The sequence below is a fragment of the Hemitrygon akajei genome, chromosome 17, assembly GCF_048418815.1.
Source record: "Hemitrygon akajei chromosome 17, sHemAka1.3, whole genome shotgun sequence".
Taxonomy (NCBI): Eukaryota; Metazoa; Chordata; class Chondrichthyes; order Myliobatiformes; family Dasyatidae; genus Hemitrygon; species Hemitrygon akajei.
Genome location: NC_133140.1, coordinates 60,365,218 through 60,384,038, shown reverse-complemented (window position 1 = coordinate 60,384,038; position 18,821 = coordinate 60,365,218). Strand labels below are relative to the sequence as shown.

Here is an 18,821-nt window from a genome sequence, read left to right as displayed (position 1 = left end):
AACCCTTCCTGTGCCTCTTTCTCTCTGAGTGAATGTTTTCAGTACTATTCCTGGCTCTCGCACAATAAAAGTCATTTTCTGATTTCTGAAATCTAAAGGTATTAAATAATCCAGATCCACTTATGAGTAAAGAAGCAGACAATGGAAATGGAAGTGCCGAGCAGTAATAGCCTAAAGGCTGGGCATTGAAGGTGAAATCTTAGGACAAATAGCCCAATTAGTAGTTTTATAAAAATAAATTTATCTTAGTTTTTAAATTAGTAAACTGGTTAAATATTAAAGTGGCAGCTTTTTAGGGTCAGTCTGTATAAATTGGTTAATCTTGTCATAATGGTTAGAATGACCTTAGTTGCAGTAATCACACTTTGGGAATGAAACCAGTTTTATAGAATTTCAAACATGCTTCAGCAAGTTGATCCACAGCAGACTGTCCAAATGGATTATTATGGTCTCAGTTTAGATTAATTGCTTATCGTGGGTGAGCCAACCAGAGAAAAGAGTTAACAGATTCAAGAGGCCTGCTGAAGGGTCTCGGTCTGAAACGTCGACTGTACTCTTTTCCATAGATGCTCCCTGGCCTTCTGAGTTCCTCCAGCATTTTGTGTGTGTCTCAAGATACTCAAACCTGATTTATGTTAGGAACGTGTTGGAAAGCCCAGGGAACAATGGGGCAACCATCACGCTAGAACAAATATTTAAACTGACTTCCCCCCCACCCCCAAATTACACTTTATTGTTAAAATCTGCAATTACAAGTTTAGGGGAGTCAAATGCCATTGCTTGCTTCTTTCTAGGCAGTCCCTAGGATGAAGCAACACACACAAAATGCTGGTGGAACACAGCAGGCGAGGCAGCTTCTATAGGAAGAAGCACTGCTGACGTTTTGGGTCGAGATCCTTCGTCAGGACTAACTGAAAGAAAAGATAGTAAGAGATTTGAAAGTAGGAGGGGGAGGGGGAAATCGGAAATGATAGGAGAAGACCTCCTCCTGTCTTCTGCGCATTCCACCTGCATTTTGTGTGTGTTGCTTGAATTTCCAGTGTCTGCAGATTTCCTCGTGTTTGCCCTAGTATGAAGGATGGCTTGCTTCCACTCTGATGTTATGGGTTATGTGGTAGCTGATGAGCAACTGCAGATTCTTCCACAGGTGACACGGAGGGTGCCAACAGGATGGCAGGTGGCAGTAGGGGGGTAGTTTGTGAGGTGCTGCATTCCTTTTGCCACTTGCACAGAACCTCTGGGTGCTCCTGATGCATGGATTTGACGTTCCCAATACCACTGCAAATGCTCCTTCTCTGCTTTCTGCAATTATAGAGCAGAAATTCGCAGGAGATCGTGTGTGTGTGTGTGTGTGTGTGTGTGTGTGTGTGTGTGTGTGTGTGTGTGTGTGTGTGTGTGTGTGTGTGTGTGTGTGTGTGTGTGTGTGTGTGTGTGTGTGTGTGTGTGTGTGTGTGTGTGTGTGTGTGTTTGTTTGTTTGTTTTAGGAAGGTTTGAACAGATTCATGAATCTTTCCCTCAATCCAGCCGGAAATCTGTTCCCAGGACTAAATTCAGCCAAATCAAAGGTTAACATATTGAAGGCAATGTTGAATTTCATCATCGATGTCTACCTTCACTTTGAAGACATGGGAGGGTCTCATAATTTCATGGATCTTTACTGTTGGTGGGCAGTATGTAGGAGGGGTTTACTGTGTGTAGGAGGCAAGTCTTGATAGAGGACCTTTGGTTTGGGGATACTGGGTAGAAGGCCCACACAGAAGCATAGAAGGCCTATGCTTTTATGAATAAATGAAGAATGACTTTGAGTTCGGCTTCCATTTCCACAAATACACTAGCATCCAACATTTCCAAAATTAGTTCTGCTGACACAAGCAAGACTGCAATGTTGCCCTGGAATTCCGTTTAATCTTTCCCTCAGCAGCTTGGCACCCCATCTTCAACAAACTTGTGAAATTTGTTGTCTTGTGGCAGCAGTGCAGTGCAAAGGCATGTTGTAAAAATTACTATAACTTGCAAAATAAATAAACAGTGCAAAAAATGACACAAAAATACTGGAGGAGCCCAGAGGTCAGGCAGTATTTATGGAAGGGACTAAGTAGTCGACACTCCGGGCTATGACCCTTCATCAGGACCAGAAAGGAAAGGGGAGAAAACAGATTAAAAATGTGTGGGGAGGGAGGGGAAGGAATTCAAGCTGGGAAGTGATAGATGAGTCAAAGTGAGGGATAAGGTGGGGGTGATGAAGTGAGAAGCTGGGAGGTGAGAGGTGGAAGATCTAAAGAACTGTGGAAGAAGGAGTCACATAAGAGAGGAGAGCTGACCATGGGAGAAAGGAAAGGAAGAGGGGCATCGGAGGGAGGTGATGGGCAGGTGGAGAAGGGGAGCTAGAATGGAGAATGGAAACAGAGAAGGGGGAGGAGGGAGAATTTACCAGGAATTAGAAAAATCGCTGTTCATGCCACTAAGTTGGAGGCCGTCCAGGTAGAATATGAGGTGTTGCTCCTCCACCCTGAGAGTGGCCTCTCTGAGGCATTAGAGGAAGCAAAATGAGGTAGTATTCAAGGGCCTTTTAGACAGTTGTTGGCAGAGAGGATATTTCTGAATAGTTGGCATGGGTCTTCAGGATTCCGTACTGCCGTACAGAAATCAATATTCTCTACTGATGGTAGTGACCCGGGAGGATTATGGCATGGAACTAATCTAATAGTAATAAATTAAAAATAATAAACTAATCTTTAGGACTAATAGGAAAGATTTAAACCTACACCATCTCTTCTCCAGATGAAAGGCCACACCAACCTGGCCTTGCTGTAATATACTTGCAATATTTAGATAATATGCATTTGGAGGCTGAACTCCAACCAAGTCATAATCAACTCACAACATAGTTACTCAGGCTCAACCCTGAGAAAGAAAACCTGTTTCTCAAGGAAATAGTAAATGTCATTCATTTTAAAACTTTTGAAAGTTCAGCCTCGATTATTTTACCAGTAATTATTTTTTTTTAAATTGCTTAATAACTTTGAATTTATTAATTGAAATGTGTTTGATTATTCCTGCACAATTTTCCTAAATGCCTTGTTGGGGAGGGTGGTAGTGGGCGGGGGAGATGCGTGGAGTTAAATGCAGACTTTGTGAAATCGTAGAGCATTTCCGAAACCATCTGAGTTAAAGAGAGCGAACACATCAATAATTTTCAAATTACGCACCAGCGAGAACCTTCAATGGAAAGTAGTCAGTAAATAGCTGGCGACTGAAGCTGCAATAGCGTTTTAGAGTCAAAGACTTTCTGGCAAGTTACAAACAAGACATGAAGAAATTACAGAACAGTAGTTGATTGCATCATGCTGTTCTTAAAGTAGCAAAATTCACTTTATATGTGACACAAAATTAAAGAAAATGGAAAATACAGGAAGCTTGGCAGCGTGTATAGAAAGACACAATAATTCAGACTGCAGACTTGTACACAGTGCAAGGTTAAAAATACAAATAGATCTCCATTAAGAAGATTTCAGATTCTAGAAGTAAAATTCCTAGAGCTACTTTGACACCGAGACAGAATCAGAACACCCATCGTTTCTTGCTTGCCAATACCCTCTCATTGACGCACGACTCCGTAAAAGAGCCGGCGCGCCGTGGGCAGTGTTAGTGTGTGGTTCGACGAGCAGCGTGCAATTTGCCGAAGCGTGGTTGGATCCTGGGCCACTGGGTGTGCAGTGTGTCGGTGCTCGGTGGATGGGACTTTCAAACAAATTCCAGTTTAGGCTGAGCTCAATTTGACGGAACCAGGGATAAATTCCTTCACAGCCAGGCGAGTACCCTTAGATTTCTTCTTAAAACTATTTCGTACTTCCTGATTTTGCCTGTCGAAACCTGCTTCATTTTTGTTTTGTTTTATATCGCATTGTTTGTAAGAACATATATGTTATAAATCAAAAGGTAGCTTTCCTTTTCCATGAGCGGGGGATGATGACCTCGCTTAAAATCATTCTAACAAGGCGTCGGAAACTTGCCCAACGGTATCCTTCTCTGAACCGCCACATGTAACTATCTATCGGAACGGGGGAAATCGTATACAGTACGTCAATTTTCAAATGTAGCCGCTTGTATTCCCTTAATTCGATCATCATCAGCTTTAACAAGTCAAAATTGGAGGTGATTACAAAAGTTGGTTTGAATAAAAAGATCGCAGGGCAATATTTATGTTAGAAATATTAGAAGTTATCTCAGTTGGGGTTCAAAAGTGTGCAGCCTCTGTCGCCCCGAGAAGTCAATATGATCGTAAGGGGACGTGCGATCTGAGTGGAGGGGGAAATTCAAATAAACTGGATAAACTGATTTCGTCAGCTGTGTAATCGCCATTTAAAATTTGCATCCCTAAATTATGAATAATGTAACTCTCCCTTCGCCCAGCGGCTTGATATAGGGGGTGATACCTCCTGCCCGGCCAATTTTGGCTGGATGATGCGCGATGTGTCCCTTGTTACAAATCAGTACCCCGAAATAACAAACGGTACACAAGATGCGATTACTGTAAACGACTAAGCTTTATAACTCTTACTTTGACTATATGGTTAGTAGAGAAACAAAATTTTTAAAAGGGCCAAATTCTTATTAAACAGTCTGTGCGCAAAGTTGAAGCTCACTCATGGGCCGATCGCTGCCCATCGACCTCCTCGGATTGTCGCTGCGCTTCGGACCCTCGCTCCGAGTCCACCCCGCCCGGCGGTCTGCCAAATCTCTCCATTCGCGTCTTCTCTGCTCATCTCTCTCTCTCTCACTCTCGCTCTCTCTCTGGCAAAAGCCCGCGAAATCCACTGCTTCCAGATTCACAAAACAGGGCAACAAAATCCTGATTGGCTAACATGCATCCCACAGTCCTGTTATCTCCAGCCTTAACCCAAACATTGTTGCTACAGAGAAACCATTGCTTCAGCAGTGAACATTACAAAAAAAAAGCCATTACATTAGCAGTGAAACCTTACAGAGTGTTACAGTAAGTTATTGGTATAATATGCTGTTAGTGATCTAGTTAAGCAAGTTGTCCCAGTGGTCAAGATGTTTGGAGACAATGCTGCCTCTTCTGGTAGTTTTAATAACGTTCAACTGACGGGAGTTGCAGCCAAGCCCTGTTCAGTTCACCTAACAATATGGGCATGGCCTCTGTTTGCGATGATCAAACTTTCCACGTTTAGGACAAGTCTGATTCATTAAATTACCTGTTGATCAGTCTTCCCTTTAATCATGTGAGTGTTGGACGGTAATGGACCATTATTGCACCTGTTATTAGTGTATGGTTTTAGTTCCACCTGGTCATTTAGTTTCAGATATTTTTACACCAAACATGAACAGAATTCCAGATGTGAGACACTCCAGAGCATGGGGCCACTGAACCCTAGGAAAACCGCAGTCTGGTAATCTCTCCATTGGTCTTTATGCTGTATATCAATGATTTAGATGACAGAATAGATGTCTTTGTTGCCAAGTTTGCAGATGATGCAAAGATTGGTGGAGGGGCAGTAGTGTTGAGGAGACAGTTAGGATGCAGAGGGACGTGGACAGATTAGGAGAATGGGCAAGAAAGTGGCAAATACAATGTTGGAAAATGCACGGTCATGCACTTTGGTAGCAGGAATAAATGTGTGGACTATTTTCTAAATGGGGAGAAAATCCAGCAATCTGAGATGCAGAGGGACTTGGGAGTCCTTGTGCAGAGCACCTTGAAGATTAACTTGTAGGTTGAACTGGTGGTGAGGAAGGCAAATGCCACGTTAGCATTCATTTCAAGAGGTCTAGAATACAAGAGCAAGGATGTGATGTTGAGGCTTTATAAGGCATTGGTGAGGCCTCACCTTGAGTATTGTGAACAGTTTTGGGCCCCTCATCTTAGAAGAGATGTGCTGGCATTGGAGAGGGTCCAGAGGAGGTTCACAAGATTGATTCCAGGAATGGAAGGGTTATCATACCAGGAACGTTTGATGTCTTAGGGTCTGTACTCACTGGAATTCAGAAGGATAAGGGAGGATCTCATTGAAACCTTTTGAATGTTGAAAGGCCTAGACAGAATAGATGTGGAAAGAGTGTTTCCCATGGTGGAAGAGTCTAGGACAAGAGGGCACAGCCTCAGGATAGAGGGGCACCCTTTCAAAACAGAGATGCAGAGAAATTTCATGAGCCAAAGGGTGGTGAATTTCTGGAATTTGTTGCCACATGCAGCTGTGGAGGCCAGGTCATTGGGTGTATTTAAAGCAGAGATTGACAGGTTCTTGATTGGACATGGCATCTAAAGTTATGGGGAGAAGGCTGGGAACTGGGGTAAAGGAGGAGAAAAAAAAGATCAGCCATGATTGAATGGCGGAGCAGACTCAATGGAAGAGATGGCCTAATTCTGCTCCTATGTCTTATGGTCTCATGGCTGGAATCAAAGGAAAATGATAGATAGCAGGTGGCAGCTAATCATCTCCTTCCAGGGAATTGCTGCAGGAGTTCCTCACAGCAGCACGAGGCTCAAACATGTTCAGCTATGCTATTAATGGCATTTAATCCATCATTAGATTGAAAGTGGAGATTACATAGCTTTCAATTGCATGGAGTGATTCATAAGATAATGAGGCCCTGCATATAAGTATATTGTTTTTATTATTAAGTGCAATCGTGAACAATAGCCAGATCAGAAACGCTGATCAAGTGAACTAGTTCCCAAAGAGAACTCTGATAGGGTAATCAGATGGTTCACTGCTGTTCAGCGGAAGAACATAAAAAAATCATATGTACAATTAAGAAACAATAAAAAATAGTAGAAATACTGGAGTCATGATGATCATGATGAAGTCTGCTGGAGAGAGACATTTATACACGTGCTGTCCTCCATAATTCAGGGTTGAAGGGTATGCCTTTCAATCCTTCTTGACCTCAATTTGTTTTTGGGAGCTTACAGACCTTTAAGGATTGCATTAATCCTTAAGAAATTAGTCTATGATTCAGGAAAAAAACGAAAGTTAAGAAAATGCAGAATTTTGACACTTTTAACTAAAACAGTAGAGAAAAAAATAATAATTTGCTGTGTTTACAACCCCATAATTCTATGCTGTGTTCATTAACATAAATGTATATTGACATTAAAAAAGTAATACATAATCATGCAGATTGGGTAGAATTTTAATCACACAGTCAAACTGTAAAATAATATCTATCCTGTATGTTTGGCCCATAGGAAAATGTTTTAGTTTAATCAGATATTCTGTTCAAATGTAAGTTTGCTCGTACCTCCATAACTGCCTCCAGTCTGCTTACTGTCAGATCTTAGCATTCCTTCAGTTTTGTCCCCTTGTGCATTCCTGGTTTCCCTGGCCCAAGAACCCTACTGTCAGGAAGCCTTGTTAAACACAATCCTAATATTGTCAAGTAAGGAGTTTGCTTTGTATGAGGTAGTTCTTAGAGAGGGTAATGTTTGAGATGTTGCTTGATGGCAATTATCCCACAGAAGCATTGTGAACATTTATTGTTCTGAATCCTGTTCTTGGCTGTTGGTATACACAATTACTTGATCTGCCCATAACAGATTGAGAAGTCTAGATTTGGACAAGCTTATCATCTCCCATCAGAAGTTGTCATATATAATAAATAAAATTTTAAAATTTAGGTTGCTTAGGACTTTTGCACAGTACTGTATTTGTCGATGTGAAGCTGAGAGTGAGTTTGTAAACTCGGCGGGAGCAACGAATGTTGGGAATGGTGAGGGTGGAGCGCAGTGTGAGGAATGTGGGACAGGTGGCGGGGAGGGGAGGTTGCAGGTGCAGATTCACCCAACTCTGAGATGCCAGGCAAGGTCGTTTGATTAAAACAATTGGCTACAAACCAATTTCAAACCAATGTTCAAACAAACATTTCAAAATGTCTCTCTGGTGCTTCCTGCTCTCTCTCCGCTTTGTTCTCCTTTTCCCAACTATGATTCCCCTCTCAAGCTCCTTTTCCACTCTCAGTCCACAACAGAGACACATATTAGGTTTATCATCACTCACATCTGTTATGAAGCTTATTGTTCTCTTTTGAGGCAGCAGTACAGTGCGATACATACAATTACTACAGTACTGTGCAAAATTCTTAGGCTATATATGTGTTGTTAGGGAATCTTATTATTTTAAGGTCATCAGATTCAAATGTCAAAAAAACATGAAACACACCTTAAGATGTCATTTTATTTATGTGATAAATTAGCATTCCTGACTGACAGAGCAGGTCATACCTTGAGAATTTCATAGTGGCTTCTTGAATCCTATGATGTATGGGGCAGGAATGTGATAGTGAAGGATAAGATGACCCTTTGACATTAAGACTTGCTTTACTGATTGAGGCACCTATGTTAATCTCTTTCTGTTCATAACCATTCTTTAGGATAAATAGAAATTCTTTCTATTGTTAATTTCCTTCGGGCCATAACAAGTACTATGGCAACATGTCTTTAAGGAGAGAAGAGGGAAATAGTTGTGAAAAACAATTACGCATAAATTCAATGTTATTTAGCAATATCCATTTAACTTCAATTTCTGGAACTGCTTTGAGCTATTTGTGGTAAAAGGCTAAAATCAGGTGTATTATCCTTCTAGAGAAAAGTGTTTTTGTGTTTTGACTGGAGCATTTGTGCAAAGAAGTCGGCAGATGGTGTAGTGGCATCAGCACCAGACTTTGAGGTGAATGGTCCTGAGTACCTTGCACATTTTCCATCCGTACTGGGTTGAGCAACTCCACCTCATAGAAACCAGATGGAAACGGCAAAAATGCTACCCACTGAGCCACAAGGCGTGGAAAGGAACAGCAACAATTTGCGCTGAGAGTTGCCAATGACTTGGAGCTCAGCCTCAGAATTCATGCAGATGTGAGCATCGTACTGCACAGCCTCTGGGGTTGAGGTGGCCATATTTCTGGTGAGGAGGAGATATGATGTAGGCTTGAAACATTTGCTGTTTATCTTGTGGGTTCCCCCTCCAGCAGCAGGCCTGTTGGTGGGGCAGTGCAGCTTTGCAGTGAGATTGAAAAGGGTGTGGCATAGTGAAGCAGCCTTTCTTGGCTCTGGAGAGAACTGATGACGAACTGGTGTCAAGGTGTCATCTATGAAATTCACTATAAACTTCAGTGCTCTTAATTGTTTCAGATTAAGATATGAAATCCAGGAGAAAGTCCAGGTCTAACAAAAGCTTTATTCCCCACTTTCCTATATGCCTTGGGACTAGGATATCTATGAAACACTTAAGCGGACTGGCAGGATAATAACAACAATGTGTCTGCAAAATCCTTCGTAATTACTGTAGCAAGGGTAAGTCTATAACTATGTCTCTCCTAGGACAATACACCCAAGGTTTGAGGCTCCCTCGGGCAAGGCACATCACTGCTAAACCATCTGATTCAATTCAAGTTTAATTGTCATTTAATCATACATGAATATAGCCAAACAAGACAGTGTTATTCTGGGGTCAAGGTCCAAAGACACTTTACCAATGGACACACACAGTAAGCACACCCAAAACACAATCTTGTAATGAGTTCCAACGCCATCCCACCTCCCCTCATGACGCTGTGGCTTGATGCCCAGGCCTTGCACGTACAAGCCAACAAAACCATAAAACCATACAGAATATCAGTAAAAATACAACAACGCAGAACATGACCCCTCCTGCACAGTGATATCATCTGTCAACCTGTCCCTGACACTCACTAGGCAAATCCACAGCATTGAGGCCTAGTCCTTCATATAGTCAAGCACATATTAGTAAAAACACAACCAAATAAATATGGATATAGTCCAGACCTCTCGGTCTATTTGAAATCTTCAGTCGCCACAACTGCAAAACCTTCATGGGAAGAGATTATCAGGTGCATAGAGAAAAGATTCAAGAATGTCCTCAAAAGTTGCTTGAAAAAATTGCAGCATTTCTACTTGTTCCTGGGAATCATTGGTGCTTGACTGCTTAAGTGCGAAGGAGCATTTAGAATAGTACTGAGAAACTTGACTTAGTGCGTCTGAGGCACAGAGAAGCTCAGAGTAAATCACCTCAGCAGGCCAGGCAGCATCTATGGAAAAGAGTAAACAGTCAACGTTTCGGGCCAAGACCCTTCAGCAGGATTGTAGAAAAAATATGGGCGTAAGAAGGTGGGGGCAGGGGGAGAGGAGGAAGAAACACAGGGTGATAGGTGAAACTCGGGGGGAGGGGTGAAGTACAGAGCTGGGAAGTCTGTTGGTGAAAGAGATACAGGGCTGGAGACAGGGAAATCTGATAGGGGAGGACAGAAGGCTATGGATGAATGAAAAGTGAGCAGGAGACCAGAGGGAAGTGATGGGCAGGTAAGGAGACAAGGTGAGAGAGGGAAATGGGAATGGTGAAGGGGGGGAGGGGGAAGTTCTGGAAATTGATGCCTGTGCCGTCAGGTTGCGGGCTACCCAGATGGAATATAAGGTGTTGCTCCTCCAACCTGAGTGTGGCCTCATCACGATAGTAGAGGAGGTCATGGATTGACATGTTGGAATAGGAATGGGAAGTGGAATTAAAATGGGAGGCTACTGGGAGATCCCGCTTTTTTGCTTCATCGAGCACCTACGCTTCATTGTTCAGCGCGTAATTCTGTGTAACTTCTGCCATCCCCAGCGTGATCCCACCACCAAGCACATCTTTCCCTCCTCCCCACAACCCTCCCCCACCACACGTTCTGCTTTCTGCAGGGATCTTGTCCATTCATCTCTCCCCACTGATCTCTCTCCTGGCACTTATCCTTGCAAGTGGAACAAGTGCTACATCTGCCCCTACACCTCCTCCCTCACTACCATTCAGGGCCCCAAACAATCCTTACAGGTGAGGTCGCAGCTCACGTATGAGTCTGTTGGGGGTCATCTATTGTATCCAGTGCTCTTGGTGTGGCCTTCTGTCTATTGGTGAGATGTGACATAAATTGGGAGACTGCTTCATCGAGCACCTACGCTCCATCCACCAGAAAAAGCGGGATCTCCCTGTGGCCACCCATTTTAATTCCACTTTCCATTCCTATTCCGACATGTCCATCCATGACCTCCATAACCGTCACGAGGAAGTCACACCTAGGTTGGAGGAACAACGCCTTATATTCCACAGGGTAGCCTCCAACCTGATAGTATGAACATTGATTTCTTGAACTTCCGGTAATGCCCCTCATCTCTCCTTCACCATTCCCCATTCTCTTTTCCCTCTCTCACCATATCTCCTTACCTGCTCATCAGCTCCCTCTGGTGTTCCTCCTACTTCCCTTTCTCCCATGGCCTTCTGTCCTTTCCTATCAGATTCCCCTTCTTTAGCTCTTTCATGGATTGACTTCCCAGCTCTTTACTTCACTCTTCCCTCCCTCCTGGTTTCACCTCTCACCTTGTGTTTCTTCCTCCCCTCCCCCCACCTTCTTACTCTTAGGTTACAATAGACAATAGACAATAGGTGCAGAAGTAGACCATTCGGCCCTTTGAGCCTGCACCACCATTTTGAGATCATGGCTGATCAATTCCTATCAATACCCGGTTCCTGCCTTGTCCCCATATCCCTTGATTCCCCTACCCATAAGATACCTATCTAGCTCCTTCTTGAAAGCATCCAGAGAATTGGCCTCCACTACCTTCCAAGGCAGTGCATTCCAGACCCCCACAACTCTCTGGGAGAAGAAGTTTTTCCTTAACTCTGTCCTAAATGACCTACCCCTTATTCTCAAACCATGCCCTCTGGTACTGGACTCTCCCAGCATCTGGAACATATTTCCTGCTTCTATCTTGTCCAATCCCTTAATAATCTTATATGTTGCAATCAGATCCCCTCTCAATCTCCTTAATTCCAGCGTGTACAAGCCCAGTCTCTCTAACCTCTCTGCGTAAGACAGTCCAGACATCCCAGGAATTAACCTCGTGAATCTACGCTGCACTTCCTCTACAGCCAGGATGTCCTTCCTTAACCCTGGAGACCAAAACTGTACACAATACTCCAGGTGTGGTCTCACCAGGGCTCTGTACAAATGCAAAAGGATTCCCTTGCTCTTGTACTCAATTCCCTTTGTAATAAAGGCCAACATTCCATTAGCCTTCTTCACTGCCTGCTGCACTTGCTCATTCACCTTCAGTGACTGATGAACAAGGACTCCGAGATCTCGTTGTATTTCTCCCTTAGTCCACACTACACCGGATAAATCCATAACCGAAGCTTTTTCTCTTCATTTTTACCCTCTGTCCACACTAAAATGGTGCTTTTGTCCCCTGAAACCGGAGATTTTCAGAAACGCTCTCCAGAGCGTGTAATTTTGAAAACACCGCTTGGCCGGAGCAGTGTGGACGGGGTAACTGGAGAAATCTAAAAATGTTGTCGTGATGTGCCGGAACAGATGGTGACGGCAGCGCACCATTTCATTGTTTTCTTGAATGCAACCTAACAATTTCAGAACAGACGGCAACGAGACTGAAGCCAGAAGAGTTAGAAATGTACTCACCAAATACTTTGACCCATAACTTACTGAATAAATAAGTATACTCAGTTTGCCCTGTTCTCTGTCCTTGCTCGTGCGAAGGTGGTTTACCTATTTATGCAAGTACTTCTCTGACAGTAGATGTGTAACAGCCTAATGTAACATTGTATGGAAATACAAGATAATACTGAGCAGACATGTTTTACACATTTAACAAGGGACTTTATTAATGCACCAGAGTTCGTCAGTTTTTTAATGTTCGTTGTCAGCTGGGTCATAATGTCCATGAACTCCCTGTCGGTTGCCTCCATACGCTCCAGTATTTGTTTTTTAAAATTTTAAGTCCTCCTGCGCGAGAACCAACAGCTGTCCATTGTTTAAGTTTTTCTAGTCTGTAACTGAACAAACGTGCACCAAGTCTTTCATGGTGAGATTCGACACCAAACATGTCTCTTGTTCTCAGTAGATGTATCCTGTGCATGCACAGTAGGAGGAGATTTGCTGAAATATCCATTCTAACGTGGACAGAGATACTTTTAAAAATGCCTGGTGTGGATGCCTATCGTTTTTATGTGAAACCGGTGTTTTCGAAATCATCCGATCTAGTGTGGATGTAGCCTGAGTCCTCATCTTTTTTCTCCAGTCAGTCCTGATGAAGGGTCTCAGCTGGAAATGTCGACTGTACTCTTTCCGTAAATGCTGCCTGAGCTGCTGAGTTCCTCCAGTAGTGTGTGTGTGTGTGTGTGTGTGTGTGTGTGTGTGTGTGTGTGTGTGTGTGTGTGTGTGTGTGTGTGTGTGTGTGTGTGTGTGAGAGACAGAGTGAGATAATCAAGCTGGTGGCCGAGTTACACTGTGGTGTCAGAGTGACAATGCTCATGCAGTCCAGTGGATCACATGGTTTTCACCAGAATAGTGCCATGCACTTGTTGTGGTGCCACAGCTGTGGAATCTGCCTGCAGGATTTCCTAGGTAATGGATGTTTTGATGCCATGTTCAGAGCCAATGCTGAAAGCTTGGTGCGGCTGCCTTTCAGTGAAAAGAGGAGTGAGGTGTCACTGTTGGTTTGGAAGGCAGAGGCTCTGTGTGCCTCCCTCACAGAGACAGGACCCTGAGAGTATCCAAGCTTCACTCTCAGATTTTGCTTGTGAGTGTGTAGAACTGACTTGCAGATACATCAGAGGAACAGGAGAGCACACTGACATTAACACCTTCTGTGAGATCCGGACAAACAACACTGTTACTGAAGACATCGGTGTGACGCAAAGAGAGACAGTTTCAGAATTGCAGAAGATTCTGGCTATAAAAGACTCTGCACATATAACAAACTGGGACATATGGTGGCCACCTGTGCAGCTGAAATATGCAGATATTGCAAACAGGAAGGTCAAAGGCCAGACATTGCTGGACAGTAAGAACTGTAATCTGTGTGTTGAGTTTATCAGCTTTATGGAGTCAACCCCGAACAATTGTTCACCTCAATGGAGTCTACCCTGAACACTCTGATCACCTCAATGGAGTCTACCCTGAACACTCCGATCACCTCAATGGAGTCAACCCCGAACACTCTGATCACCTCAATGGAGTCTACCCTGAACACTCTGATCACCTCAATGGAGTCTACCCTGAACACTCCAATCACCTCAATGGAGTCTACCCCGAACACTCTGATCACCTCAATGGAGTCTACCCTGAACACTCCGATCACCTCAATGGAGTCTACCCCGAACACTCTGATCACCTCAATGGAGTCTACCCTGAACACTCCGATCACCTTGATGGAGTCTACCCCGAACACTCTGATCACCTCAATGGAGTCTACCCTGACACTCTGCAACTCTAAATGTGCAATTGGAGGAGAGATTGACAACAAGCCCTTCGATCCTCACTCTGAGAATACTAGAGTTACACAGTATCCTCTACTTCCCAGCTTTGGAAAACTGGGAATATTGCAGGATCAAATACTCTTCAGCTGTGTGATGCACCATCAATAACTCACTCTGAGACGTAAGAAGTGAGATATCGGCTTTTATTGACTGGAAGAATGAACAACACAACATCCTGGAGAATGAGGGCCGGCCTCAGGCCTCATTCGCCTTTATACAGGGGTTTGTGGGAGGAGCCACAGGAGCAGTCAGCAGAGGTCTGTTGGGAGCAAACCACACTGGTATATGTAGTTCACCACACTGTGAAAATTTGAAAGCAATGTGGCACCAAAAGCTATTCATGACCATAAGTGGCAGACTGTCGTTTTTCAAGGTACAGCATCAGACACTGAAGATTAGTGCAGCTAAGGAGAAATTTTACAGTTAAGGGTCCACCCATAATTTCTGCAATGAAATATTAGTAAGATAAAATTACAGTACAGTCAAATAAAGGGTTTAGCTCTAACCTATCATTGTTATTTCACCCAGACAAAAGACATGTAATAGTACTAAGAACTTTAACTCATTAATTCACCAATTCTTAAAGACTGTATGAAGTAGAGGAGCATTTCCCTTGATCCACTGTGGTAAGCATGAGATTTACAAATGTATGTACATACTGCATCACTGCTTGTGGTTTTGCAGATGTGAAATCAAAGTTAAATTTAGCTATCAATGATGTCCTAAGATGGAAACTAACTGGTCTCAGATATGAAATTTTAGCTCACTTTTAAAGTTACATATTTTTCATTAATCTAACATTGATGTTATATTATTTGTGGTGAAACAGCACAATTTGGGAAGAAGACTTCTTGGAGTTTAGAAATTTGCTGCTTTATGAACCAAGGAGTTATTTGATGCTGGTAGAAGCACGTATCTTCAGAGTAACAAAGTCCATTTTTGTCAGAGCAATTAGAATGGGAAATTCCACATCAAAGTATGACAACCACTAATTAAGTGAAACAGGAAACACCGTAAATAAAGGTTTTAAGATAAGTTTAATATTTAACTTCTGGTGGCAATAAAATGCCATACATTATTACTGTAATCACGAACTTCCTGCTTGGGTCACTTTTGACTGATTAGCCACATTAACCAGTGGAATGAGACATGGACTTATCCTTTCTGTGACAAGAGGCTCATCAGACCATGTAACCCATTTCCATCATCTGCAGAACTGAATTCTGTAAGACTTCTGACCTGCTGCATGGAATCAGCAACAGACAAGAAATGTGACATCCAACTCACAGGTGTTTTCTCCAAATAGACCCTACCACTGGGCTCTGTATCCTGGTCTCCTAGTTTGACCCACTATGGTTACGATATGAGTGATTCAGAGGCCAAACAAAAAAAACCTTCAAGTTTACTTTGGAAGCACATCCTTACTTTGTGATGTGCTGTATACACCACCAAGGTAGACAAGAGTGGCAGTGCTGAGAAAACGATACCATTTGCAAGGTTCCCTTGAAGTCCCTCATGGCCTTGAATTTCATTGTTCCAGATTGGCTTCTTTAATTTCCTCCATAACATGGCCGTGGAGAAAACCAGCATCACGGGGTGGCTCCTCTTCACGGAAAAGACCCCACCACCTTAAAGGCAGCAATTGCAATAAACATGCTCACTGGTGAACAAGAACAATAAGAAAATACATCATTAGAATGTTTACATATATAACTTACAAGCTGATTTAGAAAGAAATATCTGAAGATTTCTCATATAAACTTCAGTGATGTTCTAGTATGTTGAATTTCTGTTTTCTGCTTTCTTTACAAAGGGCCCAGTATTAGTACAGGAACATTGTTCCACAGGTATACAGGGTTCTGAAGAAGATGGTTGACATGCCTGCCTTCATCAGTCAGCGTACTGAGTACAAAAGCGGCCATATTGTGTGGCAACTGTATAAGTTGTTGTGAGACACACTTGGAGTACTGTGCGCAGTTCTGGTCATCCAGTGATAAGAAGAATGCCATTAAGCTGGAAAGGATGCAGAAAGGATTGCAAGAGTTCTACCAGGACTGGAAGGCTTCAGCTTCACTGGGAAGCTGGATAGGTTTATCTTGCAGTGTTGGATTCTGAGGAGTAATCTTTTAGGTTATAAAGTCATTTAGGTTTAGTTTATAAAATCATGATGGACATAAATAAGGTGTTTTTTTCCCCCAGGTAGGGAAGTCTAAAACTAGAGGACATAGATTTAAGGTGAGAGGGAACAAATTTAAAAGGATCCTGAGGGTCAACATTTTTCATACAAGAGTTGATGAATAGATGAAATGAGCTTCCAAAAGAAACTGCAGAGGAGGGTACAACTACAATGTTTAAAAGAGATTTGGACTGAATGAAATGGTTTAGGGGTAAATGAGTTAGGAGCAAGCAAATGGTGCTAGCCTAAATAGATATCCTGGTCAGAAGGGATGAGTTGGGTTGAAGGGCCTGTGTACCCATGCTGAACACTCTCTATGACTCGAACCTGAAGCTTTGCTGATCCTAGCATCCTGTAAAAATCACTATTTGATACAGTTTTATTCCTCACAAATAATTTCAAGCTCTCCCTGAAAAATTTAGCCACCATAACCTTTCACTGGAATTGAAATCAGGGTGAGGATTTTACCTTGTCTGGTGCTTAGATTTGGTTATCTGATCTTATTGCTCTTACTTTCATTCATCTCCGCATTATTGCAGCCATTTCAGAAGGCAGAACAAAGGTACCTATATTATTTTAAATCTGGATTTATATATAGGTCAGATTGGTTAAGTAGGAATGAACTATGTGCTGGAATGCAGGCACAGACCTCTTTCCAATGAATACTATGTGTGGTAAGACCATGTGGAAGTATCTGGTAGCTTAATCAAATGTTTTGTCAATTGATTAGGAGATAAAATTAATTTAATAATCTTTCTATGTACAAACGTTTGTAATTAGAAGGCTAGTGGTGACAGCAGTATTTCACCTACATTTTGAAAGCACTATGAAAGGATGAAAACTCACTAGTGGTGACAGCAGTATTTCACCTACATTTTGAAAGCACTATGAAAGGATGAAAACTCACTAGTGGTTGCTGAGCATCCACCCTCTGGTGACATTTCAGAATGTATTGGCCAATATATTATTTTGCTGATCAAGTAGCAGTAGCTTTTAAAGATCAAGCACTGTTGAACCCTAAGGCCTTGTAGAATCTTTAGGATGGCACATTCAGGCTGTAAGAGTCAAAATTTGCCAGGAACTGAAATAGCCCCCGAAGCCCTCTCTCACACATTGTACATAGATTCTCGAGACACAGTGTAGGCCAGGACATTATTTTTGTGTTCCTCTGCCATCAGCTTTCTAAACCATCAGTTCATGAACTTACGAACACAACCTTGCAATTCCTCTTTCACACTTTATTTATTTATTGATTGATTTATGAGATATAGCGTGAAGTAGGCCCTTCCGGGCCTTCAAGCCGTGCCTCCCAGCAATCCCCCAATTTAATCCTCACCTACTCATGGGATGATTCGCAATGATCAATTAATTTACCAATCTTTGGATTGTGGGAGGAAACCAGAGCATCCCGGATGAAACCCACGCAGTCACGGGGAAAACGTAGAAACTTCTCACAGGAGTTCAATTCAATCAGTGTCTCAGCTGGAAAGGGTCCCAACTGTGTGGGAAACATCATGTGTGTTCCCAGTACCCAAGGAAGGCCAACTGAAAGTCTTGAGTGACTACCATCCAGTGGCCCTGACCTTACATATCATGTAAGTCCCAGAGAGGCTGGCCCTGACTCACCTCCGACCCCCGGTCAGATCAGCCCTTGATCCCCTGCAGTTTGCCTACCAGGAGCACACTGGAGCCAACGATGCTGTCATCTACCTGCTGGAGGGAGCTATTTGGATTAGCAGGGCAGCACTGTGAGGATTATGTTTTTGATTTCTGAAGTGTCTTTAATATCATACAGCCCTCATTGCTGAGGGAAAGCTCTGTTCAACGCAGGATAATGGACTACCTGAATGGCAGACCACAGTTTGTGCGACTTCAGAGCTGTGTGTCTGTGGTAAACTATGTGTATACCTGTCTGGACACGCTCCTCTGCTGACTGCTCCTGTGGCTCCTCCCACAGACCCCCCACTGACTGCTCCTGTGCCCCCTCCCACAGAACCCCTGCTGACTGCTCCTGTGGCTCCTCCCAATGACCCCTGCTGACTGCTCCTGTGGCTCCTCCCACAGACCCCCCCCGCTGACTGCTCCTGTGGCTCCTCCCAATGACCCCCACTGACTGCTCCTGTGGCTCCTCCCACAGACCCCCGCTGACTGCTCCTGTGGCTCCTCCCACAGACCCCCTGTCTGGACTGCTCCTGTGGCTCCTCCCACAGACCCCTGCTGACTGCTCCTGTGGCTCCTCCCACAGACCCCCCCCGCTGACTGCTCCTGTGGCTCCTCCCACTGACCCCCCCCGCTGACTG

At 43.3% G+C, this 18,821-nt stretch overlaps 2 protein-coding genes across 3 annotated transcripts in view; one reads left to right on the top strand and one right to left on the bottom strand.

Annotated features, from left to right (window-relative positions):
• The window catches only part of chst6 (carbohydrate sulfotransferase 6), a 72,823-nt gene that overhangs the window by 12,069 nt on the left and 41,933 nt on the right, over window positions 1-18,821 (top strand). Inside the window, exon 1 of one of the 2 annotated variants that reach the window (XM_073070262.1) lies at window positions 3,138-3,811. The exons of the other annotated variant lie outside the window; for it this stretch is intronic. The gene's annotated coding sequence lies outside the window, so the exon portion shown is untranslated. Of the gene's footprint in view, window positions 1-3,137; window positions 3,812-18,821 lie in introns of those variants that run through there. 2 annotated transcript variants of the gene reach the window in all.
• The window catches only part of slc10a3 (solute carrier family 10 member 3), a 126,664-nt gene continuing 122,522 nt past the window's right edge, over window positions 14,680-18,821 (bottom strand). The window contains exon 2 of the transcript XR_012101918.1: window positions 14,680-16,005. The gene's annotated coding sequence lies outside the window, so the exon portion shown is untranslated. The remainder of the gene's footprint in view (window positions 16,006-18,821) is intronic.